The sequence below is a fragment of the Callionymus lyra genome, unplaced genomic scaffold, assembly GCF_982586985.1.
Source record: "Callionymus lyra unplaced genomic scaffold, fCalLyr1.hap1.1 HAP1_SCAFFOLD_252, whole genome shotgun sequence".
NCBI classification, from domain to species: domain Eukaryota; kingdom Metazoa; phylum Chordata; class Actinopteri; order Syngnathiformes; family Callionymidae; genus Callionymus; species Callionymus lyra.
Genome location: NW_028258676.1, coordinates 17,024 through 37,484, shown reverse-complemented (window position 1 = coordinate 37,484; position 20,461 = coordinate 17,024). Strand labels below are relative to the sequence as shown.

Here is a 20,461-nt window from a genome sequence, read left to right as displayed (position 1 = left end):
ACCTCCATGGACTCTCCTACACTGTCCTCTTTTTTTCTCACTATATCCTCCCTCACTCTTCTCTTTATCCATCTGTCTACCCCTCCATCCTTCCTCCCAGCCGGTCAAAGCGGCAGGCCGTCAACAATGAGTCTGGTTCCGCTCGAGGTTTCTGCCTTCTAAAAGGAAGTTTTTCCTCGCCATAGTACACTGCACAGTGTTTCGCTTCTTGCTCTTTGTTGAATTGCTGGGATCTATTTTTCCTTAATTAACTATAGTCTTACTTCAACTGTGAAGTGTCTTGAGATAATGTTGTAATGATAAGACACTTTAAATAAAATTGAATTGAAAGCTTGTATTTTCTTTGACTTGAAGAGGCGAATAAACGACCCGTTACACACTCTTTGTGTTGGAGCGACGGAAGTGTCGTGTTTTGATCGTTTTATGAACCATTGGTGGTCAGACAGTTTATTACTGTTTGTTGAGTGTTGTGACCTAGAGGCCACATGCTCATGAATATACTGAAATGCTGTAATTATTAAATGTTGTTGTCATTTTATAATTGTTTCTGTCATTTATTTGTGTTGCAGTGTATATAAACAGACTTAACCGTAGAATTGTACGTATTATGCATATATATATATATATATATATATATATATATATATATATATATATATATATATATATATATATTATATTCCAACAGTATTATGAAGAGAACAAATCTCAATAGTGTGAAAATTAGAAAATGTTTATTGCCAGTAGTGTTAAAAAAACACAATTTTTTTTGTAGTGCATACATTATACAAATATGACAATTAAAAAAAAATGACTCGTTAAATAAAGTGGGCATATGTACATTTAATAATTGATTTAATTGATTTGAAAAAAATCGAAACCTAAATAATTACTGAGGTGTTTATGATCCGAACTACAGACAAGTTATTGTAAGGGGAATATTCTAACTTTTTTTTTTTTGAAAAGCGAATTATTTCGGAACTCGAATGATTTTTATTTCATTATACAGTTGTGCTTTATTAGTAGTAAAACAGCTTCAGCCAATCAGCGGCTTCGTCACATGTAGCGCGGACCCTTCCGTTGGTCTCAAAGTCACGTGTGTCGTCAGACCAGGAAATGAAAGAACGGAAAGTGATTATGTTGACGAAGATCGTCTTTTTGTCAATATAAATGTTTTATGTGTGGTTAAAAGTATCATGTAAACGTTCTGTTGACGTTTCTTTAACCCATAAAAAATATTTTAAAGAGACGTTCGCATATGACGCGTGTGACGTCATCACGTAGGAAGTGGGGGGACCGATATTGTAGGGGGGACCGAAATTGTACCTACACAGGACGTGACGTCGTGTTGGAGCGACAGAAACGGACTAAGTTTTAATCGTTTTATAGCTCTGTAAAGTGTTCAACCAGGTGAATTCATTAAGACGTATAAAAGCAGAGAGCAGTTTCAAGATTAAAGCAGTTACTTCAGTCATTTAAGAGTCCGAATGTGGTCTCCATAAATGCAGTTAAAATAAATAATTATACAATCATTATAGCTCAGTGACACAAGCCTGAGTGAATCATAGCGAAGGACAGAGAGTGAAACAGCTTGAATTTTTGTTGCCCAGGAATGTTTAGTTATTGACTTTCGTATTACTGTTTTTCACGTTTTCTTCTGCGACTTAATGTTCTGTCACACCAGAATTTGATTTCTACCGTCACTTGTAATGATATCAGTTAAGTTCAGGTGCGGAAAGGGCTCACCGACCACTTGTTGTTGACAGGCATCGTTGATGACTATATTCAAGCTTCAACAAGAATATTTGTCACCATACCACAACACACAGCCAAGCACACATCTACCAACTTCATAGATAAAGTTGCAATGGACCGTCTCAAATGACTCACACGTCACAAACACATTTTTATGGGGCGCAGCTCTGGTGCGGACTTCATTATAATGAAGCATTTATTATAATGAAGACTGACCACACATAAGGCTGATATCGAAGGAAATCAAAATATCTTTACTTATCAACTTAATCTTGGAAATTTAACAAAAAGGCGCTCCATAACGGAGGGATTAAATGAACAGTTCGTCAAGAAACAAAACAACTTAAACACCCGCGACAACCCCACAGTCAAAAAGCTTGCGATCAAAGTCCAATGTTCTAGTCAAACTTAAGGTCCAAAAAAGGCTGCGATCAGCGTGAAATAAATCCAAAAGTAAACCCCACTCGGTGAGGTGCAGAGACGCTGGTCCGCCTGCCCTGAAGTTGCATCTTGGTTGCTGGACCAGTTACAACACTTGCAACTACCATCAAAAACAAAAACCCTCACGCAGTAATGGACCCACGTGATGCCGTTGGCGCAACTGTAAGAACCTGAAGCATCAGACTTGGCATAAATCCCCCCAACTTTGTTTGAACAAAAGTTGTCACTTGGGTCCACAGGAGGGAGCGGAGCATTTGTTTGCAGGGGTTTAGGAGGAATCACAGGCACCAATGGAGGAAGTTGTGAATGTAAAGGGAGAGCTGCAAAATTTGTTGGCAGGGGTTTAGGAGGAGTCACACGTGCCAATGTAGGAAGATTTGAAGGTAAAGGCAGAGCTGCAAAAGAAACATCACTGTCAACCTGTCTTTTTCAATATCCAGTCATCTTAGGTGCTCTCATGTTTACCTGATCGCAGACGTGATTTGAGATAATTAATGAGTGGGGAGTTTCCCTGCCCACAGAACTTCCCTTTAAAATCGTCCAGGTCCAAAGCCCAGATGAAGGCACCTCCGAAACCCTTCTCCTTCATGTAACGAGCCTAAAGGAAAAATAAGCAGGTTAAAATCATAAAGAAGTTTATGTGAAGAGTTTTTTGGCGATAATGAGTAAAATACATGTGCGGGTCTTAATCATTAAAGGGGATATTCTTTAATTAATTCATACAAATGTGCTATACGTGCTATGCTTATATAATTGCAGTGCTATGCAACATTCTGTTTTCTGGAAAACTACTGAGGTGAACAAACACACGAACATTGCGACTCAGCCCCGACACTGCACCGAAGGATCCGAGGTCAACGAGAGGAACCTCCCTCACAACCATCGGCATGTCAGTTGATAACGGCCCCCTGTTAACCGTCAGAACAGGAACATAACAATTAGAATTGGGGCTTGCAACCGAAAGACACCGATGGACCCACCCGTAAGGAGGAGACTTGGGGCCTGCCACCGAGAGACACCAATGGACCCACCCGTAAGGGGGAGCAACGGCGAAGGAAGTATCCAAGTGCTCCAACCAGGCCGCGTATCGCTAAACAACGCCCGCCTGCATCTTTGACTTTGACCAATGTAAATCACAAGATTCTCGTACAAAACAAGTCTGCGCACTCTGCTTAGGTATCCTTTTTGGAACATCAGCTCACCTGAGAGGTTGTTCCGCTTAGGTCCGTGCACGTTGGACTGCCGGCATATATCTGCTCTTACGCTTGAAATAAAGCGTTTTGTTTTTAACCTTTTAAAATTCTCCGACTGCCTGATTTCCAAATTCACAACAGCGACCTTGATCTCAAAGCTGTCCTTGTTATCGTAGCCAACCCACTGAGTTTCTTTGGTAGCGTACGGAACTTTCTGGTCATCTGTTATTGTGACCGTGGCTCCTTGGAGGAAGGTACAAACCTGAAAGGTAAAAGATCTCAAGCAACCACCATCATGTAGACCCATAACAATATGAGTGGCTGTTTGAGACAAAATTCAGTTTTTCTCTCACACTTACTATCAAGACCTCACACACTTAATACCAATACCTCTCACACTTACTATCAAGACCTCTCACACTTACTATCAAGACCTCTCACACTTACTATCAAGACCTCTCGCACCTTCTATCAAACTTGCTCACATCTACTTTCAAACTCTTTATTAGCACTTAATAGTATGTGTATGAGTACTTGATTGTACTTGTATGAGTATTTGATAGTGAGTGTAAGAGATGTTGTACATAAGTGCATGAGGACTTGATTACACAGGATGCAATCTTGATTACACAGGATGCCGTCCTTTTTTAAGCAAATTCAAAATAAAGTTTTTAAATCAATACTTAATCTCCGCAGTTTAATACAAATGTTATGGATTGTTATCATGTTATTTTTGATATGATCACTCTATTTAATGATATCGCAGCATTAATTACACAATTGTTAAACGTTTCTGCTGATGTACTTCATATCCGCCTGAAGTCCGTCTAAGCGCCTGATTTTTTATAAACCAGTGGAGCCTGAACAGTGAATTCAACGCTTAGAAGATGAGCATGTAAGTTGTTTTATTATTATCAGCTCTCATTGTGCACATCAACGTTATATTGTCTCTTTTTAATATACTATTGCAGCAATATTATTGCTTTCGCTAGGAACCTTTTTGCATTGTCCGGTAGGACTGTTACTTGTGTGAAACCAGTGAAAACGGTTTCACATGTTCTAAAAGTTTGTTCCTCCAGTTAATTTTACATGGTTGGATCTGAATTTGTTCGTGAAGAAATATGTGTCATACAGTACCAGTGTCTGCTTGTAGAATGTTATCGGGGTTTTTATATTTAGACTAATGTTTGTTTACGTTCGCTCCTGTGCATTAAGTAGAAGACATTTCCAAATGTATGATTATTTTAACGTCCCTGTCTGTCTCTGACGTGTCTGAAGTGTTTCTGATGTTTAACGTCGTCTCTCATCCCTCGCAGTCTCCTCATTTATCATGAATCTAAAATAGTAGAAATACTTTTCGGAGTCATAGTTTGCAAATGCAGTATTGAAACGTGACTTTAACACAGAAAACTAACTTCTCATCAATTTTTCTTTTTTTTTCAGATTGATGTCATTCAAAAAGAAAGAAACCAAATCATTCATTAACTAAATGTTGACAAATGTAGAAAGTTTAGATCGGTACTATTTCTCCTCAGGTGTGACACATGGTAATGTTGTTGTAAATATTAATACTTCAGTTACTCATCAAAGTAGATGATATAAGGATCTGTATGAGAACACTTTGAAAAAAGGAGTGATCCTTTAAAATGTGTATTATTTCTCCACAGAAGACCAGGACATGCAACAGGAAGAGCTGCAAAATATCCCTTATCCTGGGACCACAATGCTGTAACTCATTTGGTGCTGGATCATCTCAAGAGTCTCTCAGGAAAGCATGAACAATTTTAAACACACACAAAGGCAGATGAAGCAGCAGAACTAATAAATTAGCAGAGTTTATCAACTAAATTGACCATTTAAATGTTTAAACATCTAGTGATTATTGTGGTTCTCTCTGTTGTATTATCTTCAAAGTGTGTTCACTTCCAGAAGTTTACACATTTTACTTCATCTAAATATACTGAACAATAAATAACTCACTTCATGCACTTTTAACTTTTACAACTTGAATTATGTTCACAGACCACTAAACAAAAGAATGTGTTTTGAGTTATTTTAAACATATATTGTTCTGCAGTACTGCAGTACTTTTGAAAAGACAACTACCAAACATCACTCATAGTACAGACATAGAAAAAACATAAAAAAAAGGTTGCTGTAAATATTTTATTCTACACAATAAACTATGAAATGTTTTGGAATTGATTTGTCCCAACAGTTTGAACCACGACCCTTCAGAAGTGCTTCACCAGTGTGACATTATCCCGGTAAGAAGAAAATCCAGAGAATCATCATCCAGGAATTCAATGAACGTTGGACCACTCTGGGGGAAAGAAGTAAATATTTTCGTAGTATTTTCGTACTTACTATAAGGGTCCAATAGGCTCAACACTCAAAGGTTCTTATTTGCTTTGATTATTATTAAGATTTCAAATAGGCAGTTCTGTGTGTATAAAAAGTGAAGCACAATGTGGAATTATCAATAAGATATTATGTTAAGGAGCACAACAAGGACTGATTTAATAAACTTAACATGCTCACCTTCCAAGTGTTGAATTCATTCTAAGGAAACTCCATCTGTGATTTATCAGGTGTTCATGCTATTTCTACTGAATCCAGACGCACTTCAGGCAGATGTACTTTTTAAAAAAAACTACAGTTTTAACGTTGATATCATTAAATAATGTGATAATATAAAAAAATAACGTGATACCAAACCAAACATTTGTTTTACACTGCTGGCAGCTCTGAAATTCAGAAATGATTAAACAACTTTATTTTGAATTTCTTTTGAAAAAGGGGGCAGCTTCCTGTGTAATCAAGTACTCTTACACGTACTATCAAGACCTCTCACACGTACTATCAAGACCTCTCACACTCACTATCAAGACCTCTCACACTTACTATAAAGACTTCTCACACTTAATACCAATTCCTCTCAAACTTACTATCAAGACCTCTCGCACTTACTATGAAACCCTCTCACACCTTCTATCAAGCTTGCTCACATCTACTTTCAAACTCTTTATTAGCACTTAATAGTACGTGTATGAGTATTTGATAGTGAGTGTAAGAGATTTTGTACATAAGTGCATGAGGACTTGATAGTGATATGAGAGAACTTGATTACACAGGAAGCCATCTTGATTACACAGGAAGCCACACCCTTTTTCAAAAGAAATTCAAAAAAAGTTGTTTCATCATTTCTGAATTTCAGAGCTGCCAGCAGTATAATACAAATGTTTGGTTTGGTATCACGTTATTTCTTATATGATCACATTATTAAATGATATTAACGTTAAAACAGTAGGTTTTTTTTAAGTAGTTTACGCTTCTGATGAAGTACATCTGTCTGAAGTGCATCTAGATTCAGTAGAAATAGCACAAATACCTGATAACTCCAAGATGGACTTTTAACAAAAGTTTCTGAAGAATGAATTCAACACTTGGAAGGTGAGCATGTTAAGTTAATTAAATCAGTCCTCGTTGTGGACCTTAACATTATATCTTGTTGATAATTCCACATTGTGCTTCACTTTTTATACACACAGAACTGCCTATTTGGAATCTAAATAATAATCAAAGCAAATAAGAACTTTTGAGTGTTGAGCCTATTGGACCCTTATTGTAAGAAGTACGAAAATAGTACAAAAATATTAACTTATTTACCCCAGATTGACACAACGTTCATCGAATTCCTGGATGATGATTCTCTGGATTTTCCTACTTACCGGGATAATGTCACACTGGTGCAAGCACTTCTGAAGTGTCATGGTTCAAACTGTTGGGACAAATCAATTCCAAAAAATATTTACAGCAACAATTTTGTCATGTATTTCTATGTCTGTACTATGAGTGATGTTTGCTAGTTGTCTTGTCAAAACTATCGCAGTACTTACAAAATATATGTTTAACATAACTCAAAAAACATTCTTTTGTTTAGTGGTCTGTGAACAAAATTCAAGTTGTAAAAGTTAAAAGTGCATGAAGTGAGAGTTATTAATTGTTCAGTATATTTAGATAAAGTAAAATGAGTGAGCTTCTGGAAGTGAACACTCTTTGAAGAATACAACAGAGAGAACCACAATAATCACCTGATGTTTAAACATTTAAATGGTCAATTCAGTTGATAAACTCTGCTAGTTTATTAGTTCTGCTGCTTCATCTGCCTTTGTGTGTGTTTGAAATTGTTCATTGTTTCCTGAGAGACTCTTGAGATGATCCAGCACCAAATGAGTTACAGCATTGTGGTCCCAGGATAAGGGATATTTTGCAGCTCTTCCTGTCGCATGTCCTGGTCATCTGTGGAGAAATAATACACATTTTAAAGGATCCTTTTTTCACAGTATTCTCATACAGATCCTCTACATTTGTCAACCTTTAGTTAATGAATGATTTGGTTTCTTTCTTTTTGAATGACATCAATCTGAAAAAAAAAGAAAAAAGGATGAGAAGTTAGTTTTCCGTGTTAAAGTCACGTTTTAATACTTTATTTGCAAACTATGACTCCGAAAAGTATTTCTACTATTTTAGATTCTTGCTAAATGAGGAGACTGCGAGGGATGAGAGACGACGTTAAACATTAGAAACACTTCAGACACGTCAGAGACACACAGGGATGTTAAAATAATGATACATTTGGAAATGTCTTCGACTTAATGCACAGGAGCGAACGTAAACAAACAATCGTCTAAATATTAAAACCTCGATAACATTCTACAAGCCCAAAGTGGAACTGTATGACACTTACTTTTTCACGGAAAAATTCAGATCCAACCATGTAAAATTAACTGGAGGAACAAACTTTAAAACGTTAAACCGTTTTCACTGGTGTCACACAAGTAATGGTCCTACAGGCCATGCAAAAAGGTTCCTAGCGAAAGCAATAATATTGCTGCAATAGTATATTAAAAAGAGACAATATAACGTTGATGTGCACAACGAGAGCTGATAATAATAAAATAACTAACATGCTCATCTTCTAAGCGTTGCATTCACTCTTCAGGCTGGTTTATAAAAAGTCAGGCGCTTAGACGGACTTCAGGAGGATATACATCAGCAGAAACGTTTAATAATTGTGTAATTAATGCTGCGATATCATTAAATAAAGTGATCATATCAAAAATAACATGATAACAATCCAAATATTTGTATTAAACTGCCGGAGATTAAGTATTGATTTAACAACTTGATTTTGAAGTTGCTTAAAAAAGGGGCAGCATCCTGTGTAATCAAGATGGCATCCTGTGTAATCAAGTTCTCTCACACTCACTACCAAGTTTTCTCACACTGACTATCAAGTCCTCATGCACTTATGTACAAGATCTCCTACACTCACTATCAAATACTCATACACGAACAATCAAGTACTCATACACGTGCTATTAAGTGCTAATAAAGAGTTTGAAAGTAGATGTGAGCAAGTTTGATAGAAGGTGTGAGAGGGTTTAATAGTAAGTGCGAGAGGTCTTGATAGTAAGTGTGAGAGGTCTTGGTAGTAAGTGTGAGAGGTATTGGTAGTAAGTGTGAGAGGTCTTGATAGTAAGTGTGAGAGGTCTTGATAGTAAGTGTGAGAGGTCTTGATAGTGAGTGAGAGGTCTTGATAGTATGTGTGAGAGAAAAACTGAAGTTTGTCTCAAACGGCCCCTCATATAATTAGGTTGATTTATTCACCTCGTAATAGGACCAGAATCCTGCCTCTCCTGAAATCCTGAAAACACCAGCAGGAGCAGGACCAGACACCGGGGCCCGACAGCGCTGGACTGAGTAGAAAGTGTAAACGTTCTTCCATATGTAGCAAATCCCATGTTGATCTTCTCCACAGGCATCCCCTGGTCTCTCCAATAACCCATCGCAAAGTCCTTGAAAATGTTTAATTAACATTGTTTATAAAAGAAAAAAATAACTTAAGAAATAGAAAAATCAATTCAAAGTTGAAATAGCATTTTAGCTATTTAAATGTAATGATATAGAACAGGGGCTCGGCAACCTTTACCACTCAAAGAGCCGTTTGGACCCGTTTCTGATGGGAGAAAAACCCTGGGACCTGCAAAACCCTTTTGTTTTCATATAATTCCATATTATTTTCACTTTCTCTTCTTGCCTTTATGCTATATATAAACAAAGTTATACAAAACATTAGTTAGTGATCTCAAAGGCTGTTCATTTTAATGTGGCAACTAAAGCTTCGTCTTCATTTTCATCCAAAAATACACTTAAGAACATCCAAATACTTCCATGGTGCTGGCCTGTAATGTCCATATTGTATTGAAGCCTTGACATAAGGAATTCCTCAGAAAAATACTTAAACAAATCTATATTTTAGGCTTATTTTGAGTGGATGATACTAGGTTGTCAGCGTAAATCGTCAGTCGAGCAGTTTGAAGGTATTTGGATGTTGTTAAGTGTCTTTTTGGACGAAGATGAAGACAAAGACGGATGAGCTCCAGTCGCCACATAAAAATAAAAACATTTTTGTCGATAACTCTTAAAAAGAACAGATGACTCTGAAAATAATCCCGACCCTGACTTTTTAAGCATTGATAATTATCATAACAACATTTTGTACTGTATATTTACTGCAGTTGTTTAACTTAGTCATGGTTTTTGTTGTCTTTTCTTATGTAGAGCAATATGTGACTAGGACATTCAAAACTAAACAATTTGATATCAAACTAAACCTAATTTATTACAATGTACACGTTTGTAACTGACTTACTGAAAAATATTAGATATTTTCTATGTATGTAACAGTTTTTATTAAATAAAAAGTAAACGGAAGATGAGGTTTGCTTGTTTTTCATGCATCATTGGAAAAACGCTATGAAACATTTAAATAAAATTCCCACATTTATACTTAAAAAAAAACCAACTCAGAGCCGCATCAGAGGGTCAACTCTTGATATAGAAGCACGGAGAGTGTGTACCTCTGCCAAGGAGTGTGATCCTTAGAAATGTTATACTTTTCAAATGTGGGCTTGGCTGCAAATTTAGTGGATTCAACCAAATATCTTGTCCGGGTGTTCCCATGTTCACTATTAACATTTAAGTAAAGAAATAAGTAAAAGAAACATCATGAATATACATGTTTAAAATGTTGATATCCCAAATCTTTGGGACTTTTCTTTTTTAGCAGTGTAAACGGGGGGGGAAATGTATTGGAGGTGTAAACATCCCACACTCACAGTATTCATGTACACATTGTTGCCGACGTCGCTGCTTCCTTTGTACAGATGGCTGTTGTGACCCGTCACACTCTCCAATGTGCCGTGAAAGTCATACGTCATCACATTGATAAAATCCAGATACCTGACAAAACACTTGTTGAATTCAATATTTTCCAAGGTGACATTTTAGAACCTACTTTGCCAACTCAGCGACTTCATAACCAGGACCGATCGTTCCTTTCCCAGCAGCAACAGCCGCAGAAAGCAGAAGTCGTGTTTTTCCAGTTTCTTTCCCTTCAGCCTCGTACGCCTCCAAAAGCTCCTGCAGCATCACAAAAGAGACTGGTTCAGATCTAGCGCTACTTTCTGTCAATTTATCCTACCAATGGAGTTGTATGCAACAGTGCTAACCTTGCATAAAAGAGTGAACCTTTGTTTGTCCACCGCAGGACTTCCTCTAGCAGTAGGGTAATCCCAGTCCAGATCCAGGCCATCAAATCCTTTACTTCTCAGAAACGTAATGGTAGATTGAACGAATGTTTGCCTGTTGGCTTGCGTGGACACCATCGTGGAAAATCTGAGGAGAGGATCACATCCATTCAGTCTCCTTTTTTAAGAAAGATATCTCTGGTCAAATGACTCACTTCTGAGATCCAAACGTCCAACCTCCGACTGCCAACAGAGTTTTTAGATTTGGATTTCTGAGCAAAAAACGTGTGTCACAGATACATTGAGTCAATGCCCACCAATGTCAGGTGTTTCAGAAGAATTCTGCCATGTGCTCTATTCTGTATCCCACCACCCACATTTTGTAATAGTTATAATGATTTAACAGTTAACTGTTTTCAAATCATTTTTACAAGTGAATATTTTTCAAGTAAATTTGACATATGATAATTTAAAGTAAAAAAAAAAATTATTTTAAAAACATTTACTTACATTTTTTAACAAGTGATTTTGCATAGTGCGGTTAATCACTAGCATGACTTCAACTCTTCAGTCTGCATATCATGGCTAAACTAATGTCTACACTAAAAATAGATATAAAACTACCTCTGTTTCAGTCCGTTGAAGTCTTTATAGAGCTCCTCGTCGTTCCACTCTACAGTCACTATTTGATTTAATTTGTTGATGAAGGAAAATGCATATATCAGGTGAGTGCACAGATTTGGGTCGATATCCAGCGGCATAAACTTCCCATCACCAGGTCGATACTGGGACCAGTTGGTGAAGTAGCACACCAGTCTGATGGATGACGCTGAAGATAGAATCAAATATTTAAACAACTATATTAACAATTTGATTTTATTTAACAATTGTATTAAAGGGAAATGTTTGATTTAAACTCACCGATGTTGCTCACGAAAAGACAAAGACCTTGAAATAATTAGAAATAATCAATGAACTGATGACCGTAATTAGAACCAAATCCTACCTGCGATGAGGACTATCCTGCTCATGATTCCTGCTGTCGATCAGATAACAGTAACTGAGCCACTGGCTTTCTGTTTATTTTTTGGAAATGCACAGAGATCATAGATCATTAACTGAGATCAGATTGTGTCACTCAAAGCGAAACACAGGGATCTTTCTTTTTTGACAAAATCGGTTTTAAGTTTTTGTTTTTCAATAAATTAACAGTTTTACAAAGGAAATAATAAACATTAGTTCCAGCAGTGAAAATATGTGTAGTAATTATATATGCCTTATAAAAAGGTTAATTTTAAGAACATCTAAGTTCTGGTCGATTTCATTTTAAAATTGCCTGTAGGTAAAATTGACCTGAAGTTGGAGCGCCACACTTTGTTTTATAGTATAAGGGAAACTATTAAATTTACGTGGATAATAATTAATTAATTGGCCTTATTAATTAACTATGAAACACTAGTTTTAATCAATCTCATTTAATTGAAGTTACTACTTGTTGTCGTGATTATTGTTCTTTACTGAGTAAGAGGCTCTTAAATTGATTATAGAAGAAAATGAACATTTTAAAGGCAACTGATGTACTTTTTAAAGGATTTATTGAAAGAAACAAAGAGAAAAGGCAGAACAGTTAAGAACAATGGAATGGAATGATAAGGCTTGCTTTGAAATCATGGAAGGCACAATATTAATTACTCAGAAAGTAACTTGAAGGCTTTGATAATTGTCAACTTCTGGGAAAGCTTTACAACTAATCTTAAGCTAATCTTGCTACCTCAGATGAATTTGAAAAATCCCAACACATCAATCAACGCAAGAGTGACAATGTTACAGTTTCTTACGTTGTCGAGAGGAGAGAGGAAGGCCTGATTATGTCGATGAGGTTGTTGTGAAGAGGAGGATGAGCAGCAGCAGGAGGAGCACGACTGAAGGCCCTGGTTACAGTGATGTCGGGCGTGACTTCGCAGCGACCACGGTGAAGAAGGCTTGGCGGCGGAAAGCGCTGGTGGTCTTCTTGGGTCTGGTCCTGGTTCTGTGTTGCAGGATGTCCTTGACCGTGTTGACGTAACCAACCAGAGACATTTTTTTACTCGGAGCAAGGGTCACAAGTCTTTTCTGGGAGAGAAGCTTGGTTGCTCGTAAGAGCCAGAGGTTCAGGCTTGCTTGGCTGGCTGCTGGGTTGCATGCAGCTTGCTTGCGTCTTGAGAAAGTACTGTGGCTGAGAAGATGTGCGGCACCTTGTTGCAGAAAGGGAGGGGGCAATGAATAAGGAATTCATCTTTGATTGTGTAAAATGTCCGGCCTTTGGATGCCAGAGAAAGATGGGGGGGAAGGTCGGCATTCCAAAGATTTTGTAAACCAGAACTTTGGTCTTTCAGTTAACAGCAAAAACAACAATAAGGATTTCAGTACACATGAAACAAACACAGGGACATCTGGAAGTTCATCTTCATATAGACTTAAATCAGAAAGATTGAAAAATATATATATCTTAGTATAATTGTATTACACTTGTCAAAAATCTATTTCATGTTTGAAACTGCTTTCAGTGTAAATTGCTCTTTGAATCCAGTACATTTCACAGAAACAGTCCATTGATCCTCAACATAGTTCAAACACAAGTGAAGGACAACAATTTATCCTAAGCTAATCTTGCTACCTCGGATCAATTTGAAAAATCCCAACACATCAATCAATGCAAGAGTGACAATGTTACAGTTTCTTACGTTGTCGAGAGGAGAGAGGAAGGCATGATAATGACGAGAAGGTTGTGGTGAAGAGGATTAGGAGGATGAGCTGCAGCAGGAGGAGCACGACTGAAGGCCCTGGATCCAGCGATGTCGGGCGTGACTTTGCAGGGACCCCGGTGAAGAAGGCTTGGCTGCGGAAAGGGCTGAAGGTCTTCTTGGGTCCGGTCCTGGTTCTGTGTTGCAGGCTGTCCTTGACCGTGTTGGCGTAACCAACCAGAGACGTATTTCTACACGGTGCAATGGTCACAAGTCTTTTCTGGGAGAGAAGTTTGGTTGCTCGTAAGAGCCAGAGGTTCAGGCTTGCTTGGCTGGCTGCTGGGTTGCATGCAGCTTGCTTGTTTCACGACGGGGAACGGAGAAACCTAGGCGCACAGGGTTATTTGCAGAATCTTGGTTTTATTTAGTGGGGAATACATAGGCGTAGTCAGACAGTCCAGTAATTGGCATCAAAATGCAAAAGCAGGGGCTAGCAAACTCGTCAGGGGGCAGAAACAGATCGAAAACACAACGCAGGAATGGAGTCTTGGTCGGGAAAAGGAAAGGAAACAGGGTAGGGAAGCAGGAATACTCAACGGCAGGACTGTGGTTACAGGGACCGACTAAAAAAAAACAAACAAACAAAAAAACATGACTAATTAAACAACAAAGGCCAGAAAGCAAAACAGAGGAAAATTAGGAGCACACAAAATAATAAAACAAGAGAGGGAGAGTCGAAGTTAATTCATTTAGCCATAGCCATAGGCACACTCAAACGGACTTAGTCCGGTCGAGGCGTGTTGTGGCGTAAATGGTTATTTGTCCAAGATCACTAACATCATCCTAATGACTTTTCCAGCTACTGGAGAAACCAGAAACACACACACACACTGAGAGACAAACATCTTATATAATGAGATTGGGAAACATCTTGTGAAATCGCCTTGGCCGAGTGTCCAGACAGACAGGTCAAAGAGTTATGGGCGTATTCCACCCAGGGCAGGTACTTGGCCCAGGCTGAGGGGGAACGGGAAACCAGGCAGCGCAGTGAGGTCTCGAGGTCCTGGTTTACACGTTTGGTCTGCCCATTGCTCTGGGGGTGGTACCCCGAGGACAGGCTGGGGCGAGCACCGATGAAGCGACATAACTCGGCCCAGAACCGGGAAAAAAACTGGGGGCCCTGGTCCGAGACGATGTCCCTCGGGGGGCCATGCAGGCGGAAAACGTGGTTCAGGACCGCTTCAGCAGTCTCTCTGGCGTCGGAAGCTTGGGTACGGGAACGAAGTGCGTCATCATCAAGAAGCGGTCGACGATGGTGAGGACAATGGTCATGCCCTCGGACGGCAGGAACCCGGTGACGAAGTCCATGGAGATGTGGGACCAGGGTTGGTCAGGCACTGGCAGAGGCCGGAGCTTTCCCGTGGGTTGAGCAGTAGACGGCTTGTTGCCAGCACAGATGGGAGACGCCGCCACGTACTCACACACGTCCCGCTGCAGACCAGGCCACCAGAACCGCCGCCGGTTGATAGTCAGGGTGCGTTGCTGTCCCGGGTGACAGGAACACCTGGCTAAATGGCCCCAATGCAGTACCTGTTTACGGAGAGGTTCAGGCACAAACAGGCGGTTAGTGGGGCAGGAGGCCGGAGGGGGAGTCTGCCGCAAGGCCCTCCTGACCCTCTCCTCGACCTCCTAGACTAGGGACCCGACCACCAAGTCGGAAGGAAGCACAGTCTCAGGGGCTTGATCAGAGTACAGCGAGTCATATATCCGAGACAGGGCATCGGTCTTAAGTTTCTTGGTACCAGGCTGGAAGGTAACAACAAAATTAAACCTGGCAAAAAAACAGCGGGACTGGCGAGGATTCAGGCGTCGTGCAGTGCGTATATATTTCAGGTTCTTTTGATCTGTCCATACCACAAAAGGGGTCTCCGCTCCCTCCAGCCAGTGACGCCACTCCTCCAAGGCGCCCTTGATGGCCAACAACTCCCTATCTCCTTCTACTAATGAATCTCCGGTAAAAGTTCGCAAAACCCAAAAACCGTTGAAGCCCCTTTCGGGATTCGGGAGTGGGCCAGTCAGCGACTGCCTGAACCTAAGCCGGGTCCATGGCTATCCTACCGGGACTAATAACGTAACCTAGGAAGGAGACTGTCGCAGCATGAAATTAGCACTTCTCAGCTTTGACGAACAGTTGGTTGGCCAATAGCTTCTCTAACACTAGATGTATATGATGGTGGTGTGACTGTTTGTCTGGCAAAAAAATGAGAATGTCGTCTAGATAAACAAAAACAAACCGATTAAGAAATTCTCTCAGGACATCATTAACCAGGCTTTGAAACACAGCGGGGGGCGTTCATGAGACCGAAAGGCATTACCAAATACTCGTAGTGGCCAGAGTGTGTGTTAAATGCGGTCTTCCATTCATCCCCTTGGCTGATTCTAACCAAGTGGTATGCATTAGGTAGGTCCAACTTGGTAAAAATGGTGGCTCCTTTGAGCATCTCAAACGCTGAAACCTTTAGTGGTAAGGGGTAAAAATTCTTAACCTTAATGTCATTTAGTGAGTGATAATCAATGCATGGGTGCAGGCAGCCGCTATTCTTACCGACAAAAAAGAAGCCAGCCCCAGCCTAGGATGAGGAGGGGCAGATTATCCCTGCGGCCAGAGATTCCGAGATGTAACGGTTCATGGCATCATTTTCTGGGCGAGACAAGGAGTAAAGGTGACCACGCCGGGGATGGGAACCTGGCAATAATGGCGCAATCATAAAAGCGATGAGGAGGAAGACTTACTAAAAACCTCACCCACATCGTGGTACATAGACGTTTCCGATGATAAGTCCACAGATGTGGTGGAAGGTACCGGAGAGACGCTAGACCTAATGGGGGAGCACAAATTAGAGGGGGTTACACACTTTTGACTGCAAGCCTTTCGCCACCCGACCACCTAGAGGGAGGACCACTGGATGTGAAGCTCATGGTGCCGGAGCCAGGGGAACCCCAAGATGACGGGGTGAGGGGAACACGCCAACACATGGAGATGCAGCTCCTCAGTGTGTCCTTCAGGAAACAAGAGTCCAAGCAGGTGTGTGCAGTGTGTCACCCGGTTCAGGAGGTGGTCGTTTAAGGCCTGAACTTGGAGGGGAGCCGGGAGAGGCTAAAGTGGAATGTCAAGGGATCTAACTAGCTCCATGGAAATGAAGTTACCATCAGCCCCAGAGTCAATGAAGGCCTGGCCCGGGGAGACCCTCCCAGCAGATTCCAGGGAATGGCGACGGTGGGGCGTGAGGGATTGGTGGACGTGTTGGTTTGGCTCACCCCGACCCTCTTCAGTGGTGAGCCTTGTCTTTTAGCGGACACGCTGCTGCATGGTGTCCACAGTAGAGGCAGAGCCCCTCATCCATCCAGCGCCTCTTCTCCTGGTCTGTGAGACGTGCGTGTCCGAGCTGCATTGGCTCCTCCTCCGCGGGCGGGGAACTGAGGGACGGAAGGGAAACCGCTGGGACCACTGGAGAGGAGGGGGAGACGATCGGCTCCGCGCCTCCTCGTTGCGCAGCTTCGTCTTGATCCTGGTGACCATGGCGATGACCGAGTCTAGCCCCTCCAGGGGCTCAAGAGGAATGAGCACGGTCTGCAGGCACGGGGATAGACCCTCGAGGAAGACTCGGGTGAGGACGTTCCCCTCCCAGCGACTCTCTGCGACCAGCGTGCGGAACCGGATAGCGTAGTCACTCATGTGCTGGGACCCTTGGCGGAGACGGAGAAGAACAGACGCAGCTTCCTCCCCCGGAACGATGCGCCGGAAAGTCCACTGGAACGCCGAGGTGAACAGCTCCGCAGAGTGGCAGAGGGGTGACCGGTTCCGCCACTCCGCTGCCCGCTCAGCAGCGAGATGATGTAAGCCACTCTTGAGCGCTCGGTGGGAAAGTGGGAAAGTGATGTTCAGCTCGAAGTGGAGACTGCACATGGTGAGGAAGCCCCGGCAATCTCCAGAGTCAACGGAGAAACACTCGATCATAAAGGGGGGTGGGACCAGAACGACGACCAGGGTGGACTCACCAGTGGAAGCTGGTGCTGCGGTTCTGCCGGCGGCGGTCTACAACTGGAGTTTCCCGCCCATCGCCGACATCTGGTGTCCCAGACTCTGGAGCTTTGAGCCGTGCTGCGTCGCCATGTTTTCCATGCCTAGCTGCAGCGTTGCTAGTGAGGAAGTGTTCCTCACTGTCTGCTTCTGGTGTATGTGGAGCGTTGGGAAGATGTCTCTCTGCTGGGTTCATCGAGGTCTTGTTGTTCTGTCACGACGGGGAACGGAGAAACCCAGGCGCAGAGGTTATTTGCAGAAACTTGGTTTTATTTAGTGGGGAAGGCAGAGGCATAGTCAGACAGTCCAGGAATCAGCATCAAAAGGCAAAAGCAGGGGCTAGCAAACTCAAGGGGGAGAAACAGATCGAAAAAACAACAGGCAGGAATGGTGTCTTGGTCGGGACAAGGTTAGGAAACAAAGTAAGGAAGCAGGAATACTCAACTGCAGGACTCTGGTTACAGGGATATGGTGACAACAAGACAAAGGATGTGACTGAGAGTGGGGCTTAAGAACACAGTGGAGAAATCAGCAGCAGCTGGGGGCGGGACTAACTAGACACGGCTGGGAAGAATTACTACTCAGACAGAGGGAAATAAGATTAGCACAGACACAGAAGGGAGCGGATTTCACAATAAAACCGGAAACAAAGGGAGGAACATGTAGACTCATGACAGCTTGCATCTTGAAAAAGTACTGCGGCTGGGGACCTTGTTGCAGAAAGGGAGGTGGCAATGAGTAAGGAAGTCATATTAGAATGTGTGAAATGGCCGGCCTTTGGATGCCAGAGAGAGATGGGGGGGAAGGTCTGCATTCCAAAGATGTCGTAAACAAGATCTTTGGTCTTTCAGTTAACAGCAAAAACAACATGAAGGACTTAACTAAACATGAAACAAACACACGATCATCCAAGTTCATCTTCATATAGACTTAAATCAGAAATATTGAAAAAAATATATATCTTAGTATAATTGTATTTCGCTTCCCAAAAATGTATTTCATGTTTGAAACTGCTTTCAGTTTAAATTGTTCTTTAAATCCAGTGCATTTCACAGAAACAGTCCATTGATCCTTAACAAAGTTCAAACACAAGTGAAGGACAATATTTGAAAAACCTTGCAGTAATACAACAGGGACAAAGATCAATATTTTTTAAATTGTTTTACACACTTTATACTTAGAAAGTATACTTAATGCCAGAATGCAAAGATCACACAAAATGGTGGATCTTTATAGTATAGTATAGTTTATAGTATTATAATATTCAGGTTAACGCCTCTTGTCAAATGTACATGTAGGATTGGTCAGTAAATGTAAACACTTGATTCTAAGATGGCCGTCGCACGTGATCGTAGTGGAAACTTACTGAAGGTTGTTGTTTTCTCAAATCTGTCTGTTCTCAGCGACTTGTGTCCTTCAGTGTGAATTCTCAAACAGGTGTCCAGACTTCCTGGAATCTGGGATTGTTTAATCTTTCTGTGTGTGTGAGGCTTTCTGACCTCGGCCTTGTGTTGCAGTCAGTGAATCCAATGCAAGAATAGGATTATTTAATATGAATTAAATATGACAGATTATCAGTTAATCAAGTGACTATTTGAAATGTGTGTTAAAACTAGATGATTGATTACAGTAAAGTTGTCATTTCCTTACAGGGGCTTGGAAGGGCGTTCTAGATGTTATAAAGGTTCCTCTGATCAAAGTAATAAACCCATTTGGTAGAGTGTTGGCCTATGTCCTGAAAGGTTGGGGTTTGATCCCAGCTCCGGATGAGATTTTGTAAGATCTCTTTTAATGCTCAAACTTCTCAGATTTGTCTCATAAAAGTCTCAGATTTATCTTGTTTTATTCTCTTTAATTCTTATTTAAAGGTTATCAGTTATAATTGAGATCAAGTAGAAACAATTATGAGATGTCCTCTGTTTATCCTTTTTCTCAAGAATTGCTCAAATGGTTTTCTCAATTCAACCTCCTTTGTCTTACTGGTGTATTGTCTCTTTTTAGCTTATGTCTTGCTCCTTATGGTCCCTTAGGAGAAGTCATTCAGAAGAAAATGATCACAGAATGATATGAATGTGAGAATCTCAAATTGATCTCAAGGGATGAGATTGAACAACAGATAAGCAACACATTCCTATGGGAGTGCTTGGTCCAGAGACAAGCCTTCTCTGCTCTGGAGGATAACTGTGTCTCATTCTTAGTAGCATTTCTTCCACCTGGGCTATACTTACTACTAAATATGACACTAAAGAAGTCAGTGCCTCACCAACCATGAACCTCACCACATATCACTAATATTATTATAATACATAAGGGAGTGTAACAAGGGTTAAAACATTTGAGATAATCAACGAACGGATGACGGTACCTGCTCATGATTCCTGCTGTCAATCAGGTCACACCAACTGAACCACTGATTTTCTGCTTATATTTAGGAAATACTCACAGCCATAGTTTTTTATGTTTTTATTCATCAATAAATGTGCCACAATAGATGGGAAATTAAAGATAGTTAGGTTAACATTAGTTCCAGCAGTGAACACACGAAACAAATGTGGGTCATCCAGAATACTTCTTCACATAGACTAAAAATCTTAACAGATTCAATTAAAAATCTTAGGTAAATATAATTGTATTACTCTTGTTTTTAAACTGCTTAAACTTTTTATTATTCTT

General features: G+C 40.7%; 1 pseudogene; it reads right to left on the bottom strand.

Moving 5' to 3' along the window:
* Positions 1 to 2,163: 2,163 nt before the first annotated feature.
* On the bottom strand, positions 2,164 to 12,015 carry LOC148057962 (acidic mammalian chitinase-like; annotated as a pseudogene).
* Positions 12,016 to 20,461: the final 8,446 nt, after the last annotated feature.